This window comes from Delphinus delphis, chromosome 4 (genome assembly GCF_949987515.2).
Source record: "Delphinus delphis chromosome 4, mDelDel1.2, whole genome shotgun sequence".
NCBI classification, from domain to species: domain Eukaryota; kingdom Metazoa; phylum Chordata; class Mammalia; order Artiodactyla; family Delphinidae; genus Delphinus; species Delphinus delphis.
In genome coordinates, this window is record NC_082686.1 from 46,653,405 (window position 1) to 46,675,272 (window position 21,868).

Genomic DNA, 21,868 nt, shown 5'->3' on the forward strand with positions numbered 1-21,868 from the left:
CACTCCCCAGAGACACTTTGCCAAGCTCAGAAAGATCAAGAATGCTTAAGAGTTTCTAATTCAGAATAACCACAGGCCAGTGGGGCCTCGCAACAAAAAGATCCTGAATGAATGCAAATGAAACAAAAAGTAGGGATGGTAAAAAGCAGCTATTTTGGAGATTAGTAGCTTACACAACAGGATGTGTTCCAGAAACTTCTAAGCTTGCTTCCTGGTCTTATCTCTGTTTATTGGGATGAATTGCCCAAGTCATAGTTTCCCCAAGTCCAATTTTCATTTGTCAGACAGAATTAACAGTATGGATCACCAGGATGCTATGAAGAATACAAATGAATGAAATAAAAAGAGCACTGAAGACATGAAGAACTATAAAATAATGGATCGAGAGAGCCAAAAAGAGGCCTTGACAGGTAATCTAGCTTTGAAATATAGAATAAGGTGTATTAAACACATCTACCTTGGCAGCTATTAGAGACTTGCATACACATACGTGTATTTATATCTCTAGAACACTTCGTCAAAGGGTTGGAAATAATACAGAATGGAGAATTCCTTGATCTGCTTCCACTGCTCTCCTCCACTCTGGGGTTCTTTGCTCAGTCCAAGATGAGAGGTTGATTGGGAGAACAGAAGTAGCCATGAACTACTGTAAAATTTATTTCTGGAAACTTTCCATCCATTCCCATCCTTCCCACCATCCCCATCCCACTGTTCAGCTGTCCTCCCCACTATCTTTTACCAGATTCATTAAGTGTCTTTATGCTATGCGTGATTATCCAAGGCTACACACTATAGCCTTAAATGACAAGAATGTCCTCCCCTAAGGAACAAGTTCCATTCCCCTCTAGGCTTACAAAAGTAATAGCCATCAGGCTTCCCTGGTGGCGCAGTGGTTGAGAGTCCGCCTGCTGATGCAGAGGACATGGGTTCGTGCCCCAGTCCGGGAAGATCCCACGTGCCGTGAAGCGTCTGGGCCCTTGAGCCATGGCTGCTGAGCCTGTGCATCCGGAGCCTGTGCTCTGCAACAGGAGAGGCCACAGCAATGAGAGTCCCGCGTACCGCAAAAAAAAAAAAAAGTAATAGCCATCATATAAACTTCATGCAATCTTCCACAACATTTGTGGGGCTCTGTCATTTACTAGGCACTAGCTTCAGCTTACAGTCTTCTCATCCATGAACATTTTTTGTTTCTTCCAGTTTTCATTGTATTTTTATTTAACCCAATATAGTCAATATATTATCATTTCACCATGTAACGATGTAAACATTATTGGGATTTTTACATTAATTTTTTGTAGTAAGTTTTTGATATTCAATGTATTGTGTTTTTTTTGTTTTTTTGTGTTTTGTTTTTTTTTTTTTTTTTGCGGTATGCAGGCCCATCACCACTGTGGCCTCTCCCGTTGCAGAGCACAGGCTTCGGACATACAGGCTCAGCGGCCATGGCTCACGGGCCCAGCCACGCCACGGCGTGTGGGATCTTCATGGACCGGGGCATGAGCTCGTGTCCCCTGCATTGGCAGGTGGACTCTCAACCACTGTGCCACCAGGGAAGCCCCAATGTGTGTTTTACACTTACAAGACATCTGGGGCCAAGAGGAAAGGCGGAAAGCACATCACGGAAAGGTGGAAAGACTATCTCCCAGCTGAACAGCGGATGCCTGGGACTCGTTTCATTGCTTTCAAAGTTCCTTTAAAAAAGAGTTTTGAAAAGAATCTTGCTCCAAAAGAATGTTTTTCCCCCTTGGATCTCTTTTAACAAAATCCAAGAACAGAATGAAGAACTTGGGCTGATTATTGACTTAACATATACTCGCTGCTATTATAAGCCAGAGGACTTACCAGAAACTATTCCTTACTTAAAAATATGTACAATTGGGCCTCAGGTGCCAGAAGATGACACTATTTTTAAATTCCAATGTGCTGTTAATGGGTTTCTGAAAGAAAATAAAGATAATGACACACTTATTGGTGTCCACTGTACTCATGGTTTAAACAGGACTGGCTACCATATCTGCAGATATTTGATTGATGTAGAAGGCATGTGGCCAGATGATGCAATTGGATACTGGTGTTTTATCTTTACAAGTTCTTCATCATTCCATAAGAAAGCTGCTCTTCTGGTTTCACAAGGGATGGTGAACAGTGCCGTGTGGATTAAAGGCTCCTGGTGCTGCAGCCAGGTCACTGCTGTGCCTCTGAGGTGGGAGAGCCAACTTCAGGACACTGGTCCACAAGAGACCTCTCAGCTCCACATAATATCAAATGGCGAAAATCTCCCAGAGATCTCAATCTCAACACCAGCAGCCAGCTTCACTCAACGACCAGAGAGCTACAGTGCTGGACACCCTATGCCAAACAACTAGCAAGACAGGTACACAACCCCACCCATTAGCAGAGAGGCTGCCTAAAATCATAATAAGTCTACAGACACCCCAAAACACACCACCAGACGTGGACCTGCCCACCAGAAAGACAAGATCCAGCCTCATCCACCAGAACACAGTCACTAGTCCCCTCCCCCAGGAAGCCTACACAACCCACTGAACCAACTTTAGCCACTGGGGACAGACACCAAAAGCAATGGGAACTATGAACCTGCAGCCTGCAAAAACGAGACCCCAAACACAGTAAGATAAGCAAAATGAGAAGACAGAAAAACACACAGCAGATGAAGGAGCAAGATAAAAGCCCACCAGACCTAAAAAATGAAGAGGAAATAGGCAGTCTACCTGAAAAAGAATTCAGAATAATGATAGTAAAGATGATCCAAAATCTTGGAAATAGAATAGACAAAATGCAAGAAACATTTAACAAGGACGTAGAAGAACTAAAAATGAAACAAGCAACAATGAACAACACAATAAATGAAATTAAAAATACTCTAGATGGGATCAATAGCAGAATAACTGAGGAAGAAGAATGGATAAGTGACCTGGAAGATAAAATGGTGGAAATAACTACTGCAGAGTAGAATAAAGAAAAAAGAATGAAAAGAACTGAGGACAGTCTCAGAGACCTCTGGGACAACATTAAATGCACCAACATTCGAATTATAGGGGCTCCAGAAGAAGAAGAGAAAAAGAAAGGGACTGAGAAAATATTTGAAGAGATTATAGTTGAAAACTTCCCTAATATGGGAAAGGAAACAGAAAATCAAGTCTAGGAAGCACAGGGAGTCCCATACAGGATAAATCCAAGGAGAAATACACCAAGACACATATTAATCAAACTGTCAAAAATTAAATACAAAGAAAACATTTTAAAAGCAGCAAGGGAAAAACAACAAATAACACATAAGGGAATCCCCATAAGGTTAACAGCTGATCTTTCAGCAGAAACTCTGCAAGCCAGAAGGGACTGGCAGAACATATTTAAAGTGATGAAGGAGAAAAACCTGCAACCAAGATTACTCTACCCAGCAAGGATCTCATTCAGATTTGATGGAGAAATTAAAACATTTACAGACAAGCAAAGCTGAGAGAGTTCAGCACCACGAAACAAGCCTTACAACAAATGCTAAAGGAACTTCTCCAGGCAAGAAAAACAAGAGAAGGAAAAGACCTACAATAACGAACCCAAAACAATTAAGCAAATGGGAATAAGAACATACATATCGATAATTACCTTAAATGTAAACAGACTAAAAGCTCCTACCAAAAGACACAGATTGGCTGAATGGATACAAAAACAAGACCCATATATTTGCTGTCTACAAGAGACCCACTTCAGACCTAGAGACACATACAGACTGAAAGTAAGAGGATGGGAAAATATATTCCATGCTAATGGAAACCAAAACAAAGCTGGAGTAGCAATTCTCATATCAGACAAAATAGACTTTAAAAAAAAGACTATTAGAAGACACAAAGAAGGACACTACTTAATGATCAAGGGATCAATCCAAGAAGAAGATATACCAATTGTAAATATTTATGCACCCAACATAGGAGCACCTCAATACATAAGGCAAATACTAACAGCCATAAAAGGGGAAATTGACAGTAACATATTCATAGTAGGGGACTTTAACACCCCACTTTCATCAATGGACAGATGATCCAAAATGAAAATAAATAAGGAAACACAAGCTTTAAATGCTACATTAAACAAGATGGACTTAGTTGATATTTATAGGACATTCCATCCAAAAACAACAGAATACACATTTTTCTCGAGTGCTCATGGAACATTCTCCAGGATAGATCATACTTTGGGTCACAAATCAAGCCTTGGTAAATTTAAGAAAATTGATTGTATCAAGTATCTTTTCTGACCACATGCTATGAAACTAGATATCAATTACAGGAAAAGATCTGTAAAAAGTACAAACAAATGAAGGCTAAACAATACACTACTTAATAACAAAGTGATCACTGAAGAAGTCAAAGAGGAGATAAAAAAATACCTAGAAACAAATGACAATGGAGACACGACAACCCAAAATCTATGAGATGAAGCAAAAGCAGTTCTAAGAGGGAAATTTATAGCAATACATTCTCCCTTAAGAAACAGGAAATATCTCGAATAAACAACCTAAACTTGCACCTAAAGCAATTAGAGAAAGAAGAACAAAAGAAACCCCAAAGCTAGCAGAAGGAAAGAAATCATAAAAATCAGATCAGAAATAAATGAAAAAGAAATGAAGGAAATGATAGCAAAGATCAATAAAACTAAAAGCTGGTTCTTTGAGAAGATAAACAAAATTGATAAACCATTAGGGAGACTCATCAAGCAAAAAAGAGAGAAGACTCAAATCAATAGAATTAGAAATGAAAAAGGAGAAGTAACAACTGACACAACAGAAATACAAAAGATCATGAGAAATTACTACAAGCTACTCTATGCCAATAAAATGGACAACCTGAAAGAAATGGACAGATTCTTAGAAATGCACAACCTGCCAAGACTAAGTCAGGAAGAAATAGAAAAGATGAACAGACCAATCACAATCACTGAAATTGAAACTGTGATTAAAAATCTTCCAACAAACAAAAGCCCAGGACCAGATAGCTTCACAGGCAAATTCTATCAAACATTTAGAGAAGAGCTAACACCTATCCTTCTCAAACTCTTCCAAGATATAGCAGAGGGAGGAACACTCCCAAACTCATTCTACGAGGCCACCATCACCCTGATACCAAAACCAGACAAGGATGTCACAAGGAAAGAAAACTACAGGCCAATATCAGTGATGAACATAGATGCAAAAATACTCAACAAAATACTAGCAAATGGAAGCCAACAGCACATTAGAAGGATCATACACCATGATCAAGTGGGCTTTATTCCAGGAATGCAAGGATTCTTCAATATACGCAAATCAATCAACGTGATACACCATATTAACAAATTGAAGGAGAAAAACCATATGATCATCTCAATAGATGCAGAGAAAGCTTTCAACAAAATTCAACACCCATTTATGATAAAAAAACCCTGCAGAAAGTAGGCATAGAGGGAACTTTCCTCAACATAATAAAGGCCATATATGACAAACCCACGGCCGACATTGTCCTCAATGGTGAAAAACTGAAAGCATTTCCACTAAGATCAGGAGCAAGACAAGGTTGCCCACTCTCACCACTCTTATTCAACATAGTTTTGGAAGTTTTAGCCACAGCAATCAGAGAAGAAAAGGAAATAAAAGGAATCCAAATCGGAAAAGAAGAAGTAAAGCTCTCACTGTTTGCAGATGACATAATACTATACATAGAGAATCTGAAAGATGCTACCAGAAAACTACTAGAGCTAATCAATGAATTTGGTAAAGTAGCTGGATACAAAATTAATGCACAGAAATCTCTGGCATTCCTATACACTAATGATGAAAAATCTGAAAGTGAAATCAGGAAAACACTCCCATTTACCATTGCAACAAAAAAATAAAATATCTAGGAATAAACCTACCTAAGGAGACAAAAGACCTGTATGCAGAAAATTATAAGACACTGATGAAAGAAATTAAAGATGATACAAATAGATGGAGAGATATACCATGTTCTTGGATTGGAAGAATCAACATTGTGAAAATGACTCTACTACACAAAGCAATCTACAGATTCAGTGCAATCCCTATCAAACTACCAATGGCATTTTTCACAGAACTAGAACAAAAAATTTCACAATTTGTAAGTAAACACAAAAGACCCCGAATAGCCAAAGCAATCTTGAGTAAGAAAAATGGAGCTGGAGGAATCAGGCTCCCTGACTCAGACTATACTACAAAGCTACAGTAATCAAGACAGTATGGTACTGACACAAAAACAGAAAGATAGATCAATGGAACAGGATAGAAAGCCCAGAGATAAACCCATGCACATACGGTCACTTTATCTTTGATAAAGGAGGCAGGAATGTACAGTGGAGAAAGGACAGCCTCTTCAAAAAGTGGTGCTGGGAAAACTGGACAGCTACATGTAAAATTATGAGATTAGATCACTCCCTAACATCACACACAAAAATAAGCTCAAAATGGATTAAGGACCTAAATGTAAGGCCAGAAACTATCAAACTCTTAGAGGAAAACATAGGCAGAACACTCTATGACATAAATCACAGCATGATCCTTTTTGACCCACCTCCTAGAGAAATGGATATAAAACCAAAAAAAACCAAATGAGACCTAATGAAACTTCAAAGCTTTTGTACAGCAAAGGAAACCATAAACAAGACCAAAGGACAACCCTCAGAATGGGAGAAAATATTTGCAAATGAAACAACTGACAAAGGATTAATCTCCAAAATTTATAAGCAGCTCATGCAGCTCAATACCAAAAAACAAACAACCCAATCCAAAAATGGGCAGAAGACCTAAATAGACATTTCTCCAAAGAAGAGAAAGAAGAAGAGAAATGCAAATCAAAACTACAATGAGATATCATCTCACACCAGTCAGAATGGTCATCATCAAAAAATCTAGAAACAATAAATGCTGGAGAGGGTGTGGAGAAAAGGGAACCCTCTTGCACTGTTGGTAGGAATGTAAACTGATATAGCCATTGTGGAGAACAGTATGGAGGTTCCTTAAAAAACTACAAATAGAACTACCATATGACCCAGCAATCCCACTACTGGGCATATACCCTGAGAAAACCATAATTCAAAAAGAGTCATGTACCAAAATGTTCATTGCAGATCTATTTACAGTAGCCCAGAGATGGAAGCAACCTAAGTGTCCATCATCGGATGGATGGATAAAGAAGATGTGGCACATATATACAATGGAATATTACTCAGCCATAAAAAGAAACGAAATTGAGCTATTTGTAATGAGGTGGATGGACCTAGAGTCTCTCATACAGAGTGAAATAAGTCAGAAAGAGAAAGACAAATACCATATCTAACACATATATATGGAATTTAAGAAAAAAAATGTCATGAGGAACCTAGGGTTAAGACAGGAATAAAGACACAGACCTACTAGAGAATGGACTTGAGGATATGGGGAGGGTGAAGGGTAAGCTGGGACAGGGCAGGAGAGTGGCATGGACATGTATGCACTACCAATCGTAGAATAGATAGCTAGTGGGAAGCAGCCGCATAGCACAGGGAGATCAGCTCGGTGGTTTGTGACCACCTGGAGGGGTGGGATAGGGAGGGTGGGAGGAAAGGAGATGTAAGAGGGAAGAGATATGGGCACATATGTATATGTATAACTGATTAACTTTGTTATAAAGCAGAAACTGACATACCATTGTGAAGCAATTATACTCCAATAAAGATGTAAAAAAAAAAAAAGACATCTGGATTTGTACTAGCACTATTTCAAGGGCTCAATAGCCACATGTAGCTAGTGGCTACCATACTGTGCAGGACAGTTCTAGAATATACTTTTTTTTTTGCATTTTAAATATTTTTATTAGCAACTGCAATTATAAAATAACAATATATGTATTGATTACTTTATTCCAGTTACATTTCTAAATGCTTGTATTCATAACAATCCGAGGAAGTAAGGACTATCATTGTATGACATATGGGTTACCCTTCCTTAAATATTTGGTAAACATCAGAAGTAAAGCATGATATCAGTGGACTAAAGAAAGTCAAAAGCAATTATTTCAAGATATGTTGGAAATAAATTTGGTGAAGATCAATTCATAATTTTTATATAAACTATTTGAAGGTCACAAACAGGAGGTAACTTCCTAATCTTGAAAGGAGACTTTCAATACCAATATACCAAAAATCTATAGGAAATTACTATTCACTAATAATTAATTGAGACAGTTTATACATTTTCATTAAGATCTGGATTAAGATAAGGATGCCTACTCTGACAGCTACTAGTTAACATAGACTTAGTAGTCCTGGTCAAAATCATAAGACAAGAAAAAGGCAGAAGTAACAATAAAAAAAGATTTAAAAATTTATAAGACCTGATGAAAAAATTAGTAAGACATGTAGATGTAAGATCAATGGAAAAATCAGTAGTTCTCTTTATATTAGTAATAAATGATTAGCAAACATAATAGAAATAAATACAATAAAAATAACAAAGTATAAAACATCTGAGTTTTATCCTAACAAAGCATGTACAAGACCTTTACAGAAACCTTTTAAAAGTTAAAATAAACAGCATATCAAAATATGAGTAATTCAAAAGGTATAATATGTTAAGAGATGGGATAAAAATATAAGGCTGCCATTTTTTCCCCAAATTAGTCTATACATTTAATTAAATACATTCAAAATTTTAGATGGATTTTTTTTTGAGAAATATGATTAACTGTTCTAAAATTTATATGGAGGAATAAAATTGTACAACTTGCACACAATTTTTTAAAAGAAAAGTAGGGGGGAAATCCATATTTGAAACATACAACAAAGCCACTGTAATAAAAATATTATAATAATGCCCCAGGGACATTTAAATATTGCAATAGAAAAGAGATCTCAGATATAGACACATGTTTATATGGGAATTTGAAATATCGTAAAACTGTTGCCCTAAACTAATGGGGAAGTGATAGCTTAGCAGGTCATGTTAGGAAAGTGTCTTTATATATGAAAAATCTAGAATTTGACCCTTGGATTATCATACATACAGTTGGAAACCATATATATTAACAATTTACATGTGAAAAATTATTAAATTAATAAAAGAAACAATATAGAAAATATTGGGAACTTAAAGGAAAAAACTTTTAAAACATAAAGGCTTAAACTAATAGAAAATTGGTCAAAGGATATGAATCAGTGATTCATAGAAAGGTTTTCCTAAATGGTTGACAAATATATGGAGAGATTCTAACACTTAGAAAATCTGAAAAATGCTCATTACATGTTCAAAGTCAGAAAAATAATCATTAAGATAGCCATAAAATATTCATTTTCTTTAGAAAGTAGATATTAAATGTTGGCAAGCATGTGGGGAGGTAGAACTCTGATGGGAGTGTACACTGATATACTGGAAAAGTCTCTGGCTGTATTAAAATTGGGTGGGACCCAGTGATTCCAGTCCTGGGAATATGTCTCAGATAAGTCTAGAATATACTTTTAACAATTTTTTAAGACAAATCAGAACTGTACAAAATGCTGCAATATCATACCATGGACATTCTTAACCAGATGAAATACAGCTAGGTTCCAAAAGATGATAGTGCTAGAAATGTCAGCTACACAGCAGGCCAATAAAGCTGGGTACTTACAACCCCCAAAGACAGAGGGCAGTGATTCATGTGGAACAAGGCTGGTGTTTACTTAAGTCGCTAAACAGAGGCAGAGTCTGACAGTGGCCTTGAACTTCCTGTTCTCTTGCCCCCCGCTGAGGCAGAGCTTTCATCAATGGACATATGAGCATAAAGGAAGCTCAACTCCGGGCAGCCACCATTAAGTCAGAGAATAAGAGTGGCCAACAAATATTGACCAGGCTTTGAAAAAGCAAGGATCTGTGGGGGTGTAGGAAACCTTGTTCTCTCTATGCCCAAAAGACAAATGGTTCTTTTCATAAAAAGTAGCATGAAGTCTAAGGCACACATGAGACCTCAGATTGAAGAATGGCTAAGTATTTACAGATTTCTCCACTGATATTCAGAAAGATGCCCCGTTTTTCTCCATTCAGTTAAAGTGGCATGTCTTCAACTCTCACAGCATTTGTTATGAATAACCTAGACTGGTTTTGTTACCATCTGAAATTCTATAACAAGTATGTTTCAGTCTTGGCCGGCATTCTAAGGAGAACAGCAGAATTCACATCACTGCAAAGTCCAAGGAAATCAGAATATGAACCCACCGTTGATACATTTTCCCTTGACATACACAATTTTACTGAAACTGCCGACTTGAAATTTGAAATTTAAGGATGTTTTATATGAAAATTCTACAAGGACTTATGGCTTCAGGAATGTCCATTATACCCCTATTGCTGTAACATCTTGTCACCTACTGTTTCTGAATTCATTATGTTCTTACAACTAGACGCCCTTTCAAAAAGGTTCAAACTGTAATCCCAAATATGAATCCCTTTTTTATTATTTAAACTCTGCAATTGTTCACCAATGCCCAATATGAAAGATGCTTCATTTAGCACTGTCGCTAGCAGTATACCCATTCCCGGGTTTCTGAGACATCCTCCAAGATCTATCTATGTCTTCAGTCCATGGGCAAACATATTATGGACCATGTGTAGATCTCTGTTTTCTAGGAAGATACGTGAGATGGAAATTGGAAAATTGCAATTGCACTTTAGAGTGTCTGGTGAAATTACTTTGGATCCCTGATGTATGGGAAAGCAGTCTGGATGGCTGGCCAGATCAGACATTTTGCATGCTCATGCCAGGGGAACCAAAGCAATTTGCTGACCCATTCCAAACCATTGGGGGGGGAAGCTGTTTAATTAGGGAAGTCTCTAGTTCTGAAGGTTGGGTGGTTTAAATATTCGGTGGAGAAAGTTATTGGTCAGTTGATAGGTCAGCCATGGTCTGAAGACTTTTTCTCTTAACATAACAATTTGTCTTCAGACTTTTTAAATCCTCCAATAGGCTCTATGCTAGCCAAATATTTAGTGGTTTTGTGAAGTTTTTTGGTATTCATGTCAAATGCAGTTCTTTAGAAACCCATTTAAAATGTTGTTTCTTTTCCATATGGCATTCTGAAAGGGAACAGGGAATTGCAAATTTAAGACTGTGACAAAAAAGAATGCTCTTTGTAACTATTTCCGTACTTTCTAAGTTTCTTAAATGAGTTTGATTTATATTGTGCCAAGACTGAATACTATGTTTATCATTAGGATTGTGATTTTTAAAAAGCCATATAGTCCCTTGGCAATTAGAATAACTGTACATACAGTATGTTACAGGCTTTTTGTTTTTATTTTTACCATGTTTTGAAGTTTGATTAACTGACTCCATAAATGAATTCTGAAGAAGGATAAATCATCCAAGTTTCATCTCAACACTTTCAAAGCATGTTTAGTGCAACTTTAAAGTCTAGGTCTCCAAGTACTGTTTGCAAAGTTGTTCTTAGTCTATCCCGTTGTCTTGTTATATACACTGGGACACTGCATTTTCTTAGATTTTAAAACTCTTGGGGATATAACTTTGCCCATTTTCAATGTGACTCTATAAGACAAACCAAATGATATACCCTTCTGAGAGGCATTGGAGTCCCTTCCAAGCCCATGGCTCCCTTCAGGGTGGTTCTCCATCCATAGATTGCTGTACTTTATATCTTATAATTCCCCACCCACCCCCAAAGAATGTGGCCCAACCCAAAGGCAGTCATCTATAGACTGGGCAAGGTCCAGGAAGGGGTCCAGCTGGAGAACTCTACTCAACAAAATGGTCCAATGACTGATCCCATCATATTGGTCACTTGGAATCTGATGGAGAGATGTACAAAGTTGGAGTCAGTAGTGGGAAAAGAATTTGGGAGAAAAAAAGAAAGAAGATAGATGGCACAACCAAAGGGTAAAAGCCTGAAGGCAGCAAGAATAAGTAGAGAACAAGGCAGAGGGGAAACTGAACATGAACAAGGCAGAGTATCACTGGGGTTGCCATGCTTCACCAGAGCTGTGGATTATTAAAGACACTATTGCATTCCAACTGGTTCCCCAGTTTTCTATCAGTTTGGCTGTGGAGTTGCTGAGACTGGTTCCTGTACTTCTTATAACACATCTCTGTTAACAGAAATATAAGAGTTGGGCTTTCTCCAGTTTCTGACAAATGATATAGAACCTTAAGTAAATGATTTATTTGCTATAAAATGAAACATCTATTTTGTGGATAGATGTTCTGACAGGTTCTATGGGGACTACAAAGATGAAAATCCACAGTTACTTTTCTCAAGGGGCTCACTGGTTTAAAGAAGTAAGACCATAGAGTGTTGATGGAGGCAGGGAAGGGCTAAAAGTGGGCATCCGGGACCAGACTATCTGCTTGCAACTAGCTGTATGATCCTGGGCCAGTTACTTAACCTCTTGTGCCTAGATTTCCTCAACACTGTAAAACCTACCTCATAGTATACTTGTTAGGATTATGTGAGGTAATGCCTAGAAAGAGTTCAGAATCACTAAGGTTGCCCATGCCCTTCCCAGGTATCTGAGGTCCTTGGGGAAAAGAAAGGATTTGGGTAGATTAGAGACATCTCTGTATAAACGTATTCCTCATGGCAAGATGAGCTGTTTGCCATACCAGTCAATGTAGCTGAGGAGTTACATCTAGATTCCAAGGTAAATGTTCATAGAACAGATACACACTCAGCGCCCTTGATCCTTGGCACAGAAGATCCCTCCTTTCATTGGTCACTGATGTGCCAGGGAAGGAATTTGGCTCCCCTGTCTCCCTACCCTCTCTTTGCTCCTCCCTTTGGCAGACATCTGCTACATATGCAGCTCTTGTGTCTGCTTCACCTTTCCCTGCATGATCTTGTTCTCTTCCCTCCCTTCCCTCCTTGTACTTCCTTACAGGAAAGAACCAGGGGCAATTTTCTTTACAACATATGTAACCACACAAAACATACATTTCCCTCTCGGCTCTGGAGTGTTCTGAGTTGATCAAGACCATCTGTGCTTGCATATCCAATATCCCCCAGTCTACCCCACCCCCTAAATCTAATCCTTTTTGTGTAATTTAGCAGGGTCTTTGTGCTACAAAGCCCTTAATAATTTTTAAACAAAATTACCTTAATACATAGCAATTGCTAAATGCAATACGGAAATATTTATTTTTCTTGCCAGCTATAGATTCCCGAGTCTGTAACTGCCTTGCACAGCTTGCAGAACTCTGTGTGATGCAAACCATATAAGACACATTTCTTAAAAGCTACTCCTTTGGGGAGTCTAGCAACACATCACATTCAATTCTACAAGAAGTGAACATTGCAAATTATCAACAAGTTAATTACCTAGGGCAAGAACCCAAGCCTGCCCTTAATATTTAATTTCCCCTTGACCTTTTTATGGCTGACATCTGATAAGCAATACTGAATCTTTCCTGTGGCACCTTATTTCTAATTGTTGACTTTTGCTTATCATCACTGCAAAACACTCAGGCATAAGTTCTACTGACAGATAGAAATCCAGCTGGAAAGTAACACCATCACAGCATCCTGGAATATGTAAGATGGTCACATAACTGTAATCATGGATAAGCACTGAAGATAAAAAATAATTTTTGTAATCCTATACTTACAAAATTATTTAAGTGTTCGTGAATTTTCCAGTGGATTTGGAAATACCTAAATAGTCATTCTTTCCGGAATTCTTGAAACCCCATGAGTTTGCCATTTGCTCCAGTGAATCTAAAACTTTTGAATTCTGCTGGATCATTCACCAAAGCCAGATAAACTCTTTGTTGTATGCAGTACACTTGGACTGATTCTGTGGCGAGTACAACAACAGGTCAGATACACATTTTGGGCCCCAAGAAGCTTACAGTCTAGGAGAAGAAATAACAGGCATACATGTGGTAGGCAGATTAATAGCCACTCAAAGTTGTCTACTCCCTAATCTCTGGAACCTGTGAATATGTTACCCTACATGGGAAAAGGGACTTTGCAGATGTGACAAAGGTTACAGACATTGTGATGGGGAAGATTAAGCTGGATTATTTGGGTGGGTTCAACCTAATCACATGATTCCTTAAAATCAGAGAGGGGGCTATAAATGATCAGACAGATCATTGTTGCTGACTTTGAAGATGGAAGGGGTCATGAGCCAAGGACTGGGGGTGGCCTCTAGAAGCTGGAAGAGGCAGGGAAATGCATTCTGCCCTAGAGTCTGCAGTAAGGAATATATTCCTGCTCACACCTTGATTTTCGCCAAGTGAGAACCATGGCAGATTTCTGACCTCCAGACTTGTAAGCTAAAAAATTTTGTCTAAGTCACTGAATTCGTAGTTATTTATTCTAGTAGCAAAAGGAAGCTGATAAATACATACTTTTAATACAAGTTAAAAAATGTCAATTGCTATAGAAGAGGTATAAAGTGAGTGGGATCTTAGATGAAGTCCAGCACGACAAAACTGACTCTTTAACTTCTCTTTCACCCTTGTTTTTCTTGACTCCAGATTTGTATTCCATTTGGATTTGTAATAAATAATATCCATATCAAAATAGCATCATAGTATCCTCCCCATCTTCCAGGGGGGCTCTACAGCACAAAGGTAAGGAGACCATGCAAATGGGGCAAGTGATTTGTACAAGACGGGAAGCTGGCAAAAGTGGCTAACCCTGAATTAAACACAGTCCACACCCAAGAGGCAGTTTCCAAAGCCGTGACTAATGTAGCTAAAAGCAAGTTTCTGGGATCACAAAGATATATTCACGATAGAATCTTAGTGATGGAAAACACTATACTATGTAAAACCTTGTTTTTATTTTAAAAATTATTTTTGTAGCATTCCTAGAGTCTGATACCCACTTTAGCAAGATAAGAAAACTAGGACTAAATATTAACTCCTTTCCTGTAGTCTGCATAGTGAGTCATGAATGGAGTTGGAATTGCTGAAATGTCTCTGACTAAATGGAAAAGATAAAGAAAACAAAAAAGAGGTTAAAGAAAAAGAATCTGAGTGAGAATCAATAGAAATAATACCTTAAATTTTTTCATGCATATTTATATATGATCACACTTAATACTTACAATAATGCTGTGAAGGCCTTATTATCATTGCTTTACCAGTGAGGAAACCGAGGTCCCAGAGGTTCCATGACTTGTTACTAAGTAACAGTGCCCAGACCTAAACCAAGGAGTAACTAGAAAACTCTACCTCTTTTTCGCTAGTACCACCCAAGGGAAAGATACTCGCCTGTAGGCTTCTGGAGGGCAGGGACTGTGGATGTAACAGAACTTAATAGAATGCCAGCACTCAGGAGGGCCTCCACAATGACTGTGAAATTAAGGAGTGAGTCTGGCGAATGGCAGTCCTCTCTCTGTGCTCCATTACTAGGCAGCTCTCAACTAAAACAGAAGACAGCACACATTCTCACAAACTCCTCAAGTGATTCTAGGTAGAGGTTTTAAACCTTTGGGACAAATTGAAATCACCTGTGGAGCTTTTAAAACTTCAGATATCTTGGCACCTCGTCTTGCTGTTGTCAGACCTAAATAGGACCCTCTATGGGCTAGGTCTTACCATGAATCATCTAATCCCATTGAAACACAGGTTTCAGGACATCACAGAGCAGAAAACAAATGGTTTGCTCTTTCTTCTTTTTTCCTATTAAACAAGATATTAAGTAATAAACAAATGATACCCCAAACTATCCAGCCTCTTGACATGAGTGAATACAGTCCTGTACTGTAAGCAGAGCTGGTTTTCCTAGTAACAGGGTATTCCTAGAGGAGTTTTGCACACAGCTGACAATCAAACTGTTGGTGGAGAGAAAACAGCAGGCAACTGAACAACTGTTCTTGTGTTGAAGAGGTCTATACGCTTGTACATAGAGCCAGAAATTGAAGGTTCATGAGAATATTGTACCATAACCTTCTTAACTCTTTCCTTACTCTAAGGGCCTTGTTTTTCTTTATTATCTAATGGAAACCTAACACAATGAGAACTCATATCTAAATAGAGCTGGAGTTTGAATGGGAACTCTGCAAATGTTACATGCTCTCCCTTGCTATAACACGTAGTTTATTTTCAGCAGAAGGGGCAGAGAGATCTGGGTGAGTTAAGAACAATGGTCACAGTTTATTAAACCCATCTGTTTTCTTAAAAGGCAAAATTGTTAACTGATGGCGTGCAGGGTTCTCTAAGTCCATCTCAGAGGGATGGACCAGACACACAGAGGTCCATAGGTTATTTGGATGCACACTAGAATGGATAACCAATGTTCTGTAATCAAAATTCCCATGTAGGTTGAACCGTGGCCAAACTTTCATTGCTCTATCATAGAATGGGTGTGAGTCTTGAATGCAAAACAGCCTTCATTGGCTTAATGAAGGCATTCTTCTCAGTTCTCCTAAATAAAAAGAGAGGGACTAGTAAGATCTAGCAAGGGTAATATTATATAAACAAAACAAAAAAGAAACTTTTGAAATTGTAGCTAAAAAGAACTGGAGTAATAGCAAATTATTTTAAACAATCTAGTGGTAGTATTTTCTCAAAAGGAGAAAAACAAATGTTTAAGTAGCCTTTTGCAAGACAGTCCCAACAGTGAGGTCAGTCGAGCAAAGTGGCATTTTTCCTTGGAATTCATTGAGGTATTCAGGTCTTAATTGGCTGTGGCATTTGGGAAATTTTGGGGGAAGAAACTTGACTCTTGGAAAAGAGGGAAAAATTATCTCAATGCCCCAGAAGCTCTCTTTCAAACTCCAGATTTGCAGTGGTACATTGAGAGTTAGAATTTCTAGTAAAGAAGAAAATATATTGAAGCCACAGATTTCAAACAAGGAGGAAGATCAAGGATATGGTTAAAAAAAACAAGAAAGGAAAACTCTGGAACAAATGGTCATAGATAGCTGAATGGTGAAATAATCTAACTGAATCATAGGAAAGAATGATGTCGTGTCTAAATGTTAGGTTGCGGGTGGGTGTCTTGTGCTTATGATGTGATTACACATTTGTTGAACACAGGTGCACAGCAAGGATGCCACTCTCATTAAAAAGTTTCATTTATTAAGTTTAACATAATAATTCTTTATCATATTACCTCTTGGGACTCTGTCTTACCTGTTTTTATGTACTTTCCTTGAAAAGATTGAGGATTATTAATACCTAAAATCCATCACTTAGTCATATATCTCAGAAGTACCCAATATGTGGCTGGCACTCTGCCAAGGAATATGAGCACCACAAAAGAAGTAAAACAATGTGTCTACTCAAGTGAAACTTAAAATCTAATTGTAGAAATAGAACTTAAGCACACGCAGACATTAAGTAACAACTGTCCATCTGATGCCAGTTGAAAACAAAATTTGATATCTAGATGGGAGGCAGCAATGAGGGCTGGGGTATTTGGGGGTAGACCTCAGAGGGAGGTTGAACTTGATCTACACCTTAATGAATGGAATGGAGGCGGGAAGCATTAAATAAGAGAGTGTGAAATGAGCTCACAGGTAGTAAAAAGCTCAGAGGGTACAAGGAAATGAGTATATCTGCTTGGCCATTGGGCTTGAAGCATATATATTTAAGATTTGGGCTATGAGTCATGGAAAAAGACTGTGGTACAGTGGAAAGAACCCAGGTTTTGAGACTGATTTCTGATTTTGCCACTATAACCTCAGCTTCCTTCTAAAATGTGCTGAAAAAATCAGTGAGTTTAGATTTACTTATTTGAAAATGGCTCCTGACATCTCTCCTTGAATATTGCTTCCCAGCCTCTGTGCTTCTCTAAACTGCTTCTACGTCTGGCCTAGGACCATTTTCCATCTCCTTAATGCAGGTCATTGGTATTGGGGACTGCAGACACCCTGCAGTCTGCAGAACTGTAGGACACCCTCCACTAGAAAGGATGTTACTACTTCTCACCCGGAAAGGGTCACGTTGAGTGAGATGCAGTACTGTCACGGCCCTTTCTTTTTTCCACGGTGCCATCAGACAAGGCTGTACAAGCACAACAGGCTTAAGGCAGTGATCCTCAGACAGATAATTCTAATGTGGAGCTTCTAAAATACTGATATTCAGACCGCTGAATCCAAATCTCTGCAAGGTGGAACCCAAACCTTAGCATTTTTTAAAGCTCCAGGTGATTCCAACATGCAGCCAGGGATGAGAACTACAGCTCTAAAGCAATCATCTGGGAGATTCTGCTAAACAGGATTAACTGTCAAACTTCAGGTTCCATAAAATGACCTGGAGGGAGAAAGACTTGTTGCTAGATATTCCACAACCCAGGTCAGGTGAGGCATGGGCCCTTCGAGCAACTTCTCTTTAGATTCTGTCCATCAGCATGGGTTTCAGACGAACCTGTTTCCTCCTTTGATTGGGCCAGTGAATAAGTGTTGAGCCATGTTAGCGTGGCGCCCCTAAATAAATTATTTTCAGAGATTGTACAGTCTAAGCCCATGAAAGGAGTAGAAATATATTCATAATTGACTCATAAACTTCTCACAAATGACTCAACATTTTATACAATTATTCAAAGGTGTGTTCGTTTCTTCCCTTCCTTATATCTCTCTTGACCCATGCCTTTTTCAATTTGTGGACAACTTTGGCCCACTCAGAGGAAAGGAAAAAACTCAGTGTTGCACTGTATCCATTTAATGGTACTCTTTTAGCCATACATAGAGTAGCTAAGTGTGAGAATTATACCTCAAAAGAATTATGTGCTCAAATATTTTTGTTTTTCTGTGAGGGTTGAGAAAGTATGGTTAAATTCTTCTAGATAATATCTGAATAAGCTTTGACTGAATTTCTTAGTCTTTCTGAGCTCCAGTATTCTCATCTAGAAAAAGATAATATTAGCATCAAATGGCAGGATCGTTAGGATACTATACCTCACTTTTGAAACACCATATATGAAGCACAGAGGGCTCAATAAGGGAGTGTTTGAAAGTTGATCATTATTAACCCAATTTGAGAAAATGGGTCACCTTCTCTATATAATCAGGGGAAAAAAAGTAGAAAAAAAAAGGAAGAAGGAGGGATGGAAAGAGGGGAGAAATAAAATTTGTATTATTTGAATGCTCACTATGTGCCAAACCCTATGTTAAGCTCTTTGTAAATATTATCTCATTAATATCTACCCCTGTAACAGGTATTGATATGCTTATTTTTGTAGATAAGAAAATTGAGACCTAGGGAGTTTAACAGAGAGAGGAAGTGACTAAGCCAGGATTAGAAGATGGATTTTAGGCAACATTTATTTGTGAACTGCTCTTGGGCTACCTCCTCCTCCCCACCCCCATTAGATGCCTATGGTTTCCACAAAGGTTTCTGACTCTTGCAGGTGACTTTAGGAGGCTGAGGGCCTTGAGAAGTTATCATAATACCTGCCTGTATGCACGTATATTTGTGTGTGTATGTGTGTATATGTATGTATATATGTATTGTTCAGGTGGAAAGAGGAATTCAGATTGAGTTCACCCTACTCTTTCATAGTATATTGTCCCCATTGGTTCATGCAAGACCCATCTCATTTCTCACTTTATTTTTCAAATCCCCATTTATCACAATTTCCCACTTCTATTACTCTTGCCCTTCCATGGGCTCCCATCCTAATGTGTTTTTAGTTAATTCTACTTGTATTCTTAGAATAGCTATTTTGACTGGTGTGTGTGTGTGTGTGTGTGTGTGTGTGTGTGTGTGTGTGTGTGTGAGAGAGAGAGAGAGAGAGAGAGAGAGAGAGAGAGAGAGAGAGAGAGAGAGGGAGGGAGGGAGGGATAGAAAGGGAAATGCATGGATGCGTGGTATGGTGAATATCTTATGTTTCCAACTTTTTTCACTCAATATTCAATATTAATTTTAAAAAAATCTACTCATGTGTACTTAAGTATTTCTTCTCTTGTTGTAAATATTCCACAATGTGCTCTAAATCACAACCTCTAGAGGCAGACACCAAGTTTGGCTGCAATACCTCAATGCCACAAACAACACCATTCCTCTGTAGACTTGTGTGAGACATTTTCTGGGGTATATACTTCGATGTGGAATTTCTGGGCCATATGGTAAAGCTATAGTTTTTAAAACTGAGTTCTGCTTACTAGAATGGGCTACAGGCAATCTACTGGTATGGGAAGGCTCCTACTATAATACCACACAACCTCCAGCACTTGGTACTATCTGAAGAACATGTTATTTTAAAATAGCATTTGCCTCTGTTAACATTAAGACCTAAAATAGAGAGAGAGATGGTCCAAAGAAGGACATTTCATAAATGAAATCCAGTTCTTAAAACAGCCTGGTTTGATCCCTTCACTATGAGAGTTTGAAAACAGTACAGAGATGTGGTTTATGTCTCCACTAGAGAGGACATTGCATGCCCTCCATTTGGAAGGATAGTCATTGCTTTAATTTAATGGGAAGACTTGAAGCTTTCTTTCATAACCACTGTGGACTGCAAAAATATTTTTTTACGTGAGGGGATGAGAAGAGCACTAGTGCCTTGGGCCCCTAGTCAGCCTGCCAAGGACAAAATGAGGACACCAGAGTTTCACCTCAGGATGTGGACCTGACAAGACGGCAAGCTGTGGTGGCAACGAAGACACAGACAGTCCATGACCTCACGGAACTTACAGGACAGTAGGGAAGACAGAAGCAAACAATAATGACAAAAGACACTTGTGAGTCTGAGATTTAAGTACTCTCACTGAATTGGACCTTTGAATCATCTTGGATGTCAAAGCCTGGTTCCATGGGATCTGTAGTCATGGGCTCTTATCACCCAACTTAGAAGTCTTTCCCAACTCCCCTGACTGCAAGAAAGATGAAGTCCCTTGCTTGTGTAAGCTACTTTCCAACTCACAGTATATCCAGGTTCTCTCTCTTTTTATTTAAGCAACAGTCTCTTAATTTGAATTTGTCTGGCATGTCCAGATCCATCTTCTTGGCCAGAAAATTATTCAAAGATTAATGGTCCTGAGAGAAATAATATTCTTCACGCTAGATTTCAGAGGAGCTGTTCAATCTTTCTTAATTCGGTGGTGAGAATGATGAGCTGAAACAAAAGTAACCTTGACAGGAGTTGTCCTCATCTGTTATTTTTCCCATATCTCAAGAGGATTTGGTGGGCTCTTGAACTTTCCCCTTGAGTTAAATAGTTGGAAAGTACTTTGGCTCCTGGCAACTTACCCAGTAGTCTGATAAATGTGACAGAGCTACCTTAGTTCTGGTTTGTGGGAAACAGCAGAATTTTCTATGGTTATTTTGTACACTGTTACAAAAGAGAAGTCTTTTCTTTCATATGTGTGGGCTCTGCAGACAGGAAGGATTGTGAAGGAAAAATTATATGGTAACAACAAATCTGATTGACTCCTGGGATTTTAAGTATGACAAGCAGTGCTTTTCTCTCCACATTAGCAATTTCATGGTGTTTAGAAGTAACTGCTAGGTTTTCTTTTAAGTCTATTAGAAAATATTGGTGTGTGACTTATTGTTGATATGACATATGGAATAAATTTTAGCAAAAGGGCTGCTGACTCCCTACATGATATGTGGGTTATTATCTGTGTTGAATAAAAAAATACAGTGCTTTTAATTTTACTTTGTGGAATTGAAAGTCTATAACAAAGGATGTATTGAGATTAAGGGAACTCTAGCATTCTCTTCTTACAGCCATTTTAATGGCTAATATAATCATGCCAATAATGAAGTTGAGAGGATCCGATAATGATGCCATTAATTGGACACTTACTTCATTTTAGGCACTGAATCATTTGCTCATTTGTTTTTACATTTAACAAATATTTTCTGAGTACTTAATATATGACGGGCACTCTGCTAAATACAGAAGCTATAATGGCAAGACTGAGACAGTCCCTAAC

At 38.3% G+C, this 21,868-nt stretch overlaps 1 pseudogene; it reads left to right on the forward strand.

Annotated features, from left to right (window-relative positions):
• The first annotated feature begins 358 nt into the window (after nt 1–358).
• The window catches only part of LOC138414063 (RNA/RNP complex-1-interacting phosphatase pseudogene), a 44,227-nt pseudogene continuing 22,717 nt past the window's right edge, over nt 359–21,868 (forward strand).